This window comes from Ceratina calcarata, unplaced genomic scaffold, assembly GCF_001652005.2.
Source record: "Ceratina calcarata isolate Rehan_Ccalc_2016 unplaced genomic scaffold, ASM165200v1 scaffold37912, whole genome shotgun sequence".
Lineage (NCBI taxonomy): Eukaryota > Metazoa > Arthropoda > Insecta > Hymenoptera > Apidae > Ceratina > Ceratina calcarata.
In genome coordinates, this window is record NW_017161130.1 from 1 (window position 1) to 231 (window position 231).

Sequence of the window (231 nt, forward strand, 5' to 3'; positions counted from 1 at the left end):
CATGTTAATGGAAGTTGAAGAGCACCCAGAGAAAATGGATAATGTCGGTTAGTCTGAAGATTTACAAATGACAATTGAAGCGTGGCTTATTAACAATTATTATATGAAGTAACTTTTATTTGTGATTACAGAAATTACAGACACGTTGCTCGCAGCACAAGCATTTGTGTTCTTCATTGCTGGGTTTGAAACTTCGTCTACGACGATGTCTCATGCTCTATACGAATTAGC

The 231-nt window shown here is 36.8% G+C and overlaps 1 long non-coding RNA gene across 1 annotated transcript; it reads left to right on the forward strand.

The window, feature by feature from the left end:
• Nucleotides 1–231, forward strand: LOC113464466 (uncharacterized). The gene is made up of 2 exons (XR_003389324.1): nt 1–47; nt 132–231. It is a non-coding gene; the product is annotated as an uncharacterized LOC113464466 (long non-coding RNA).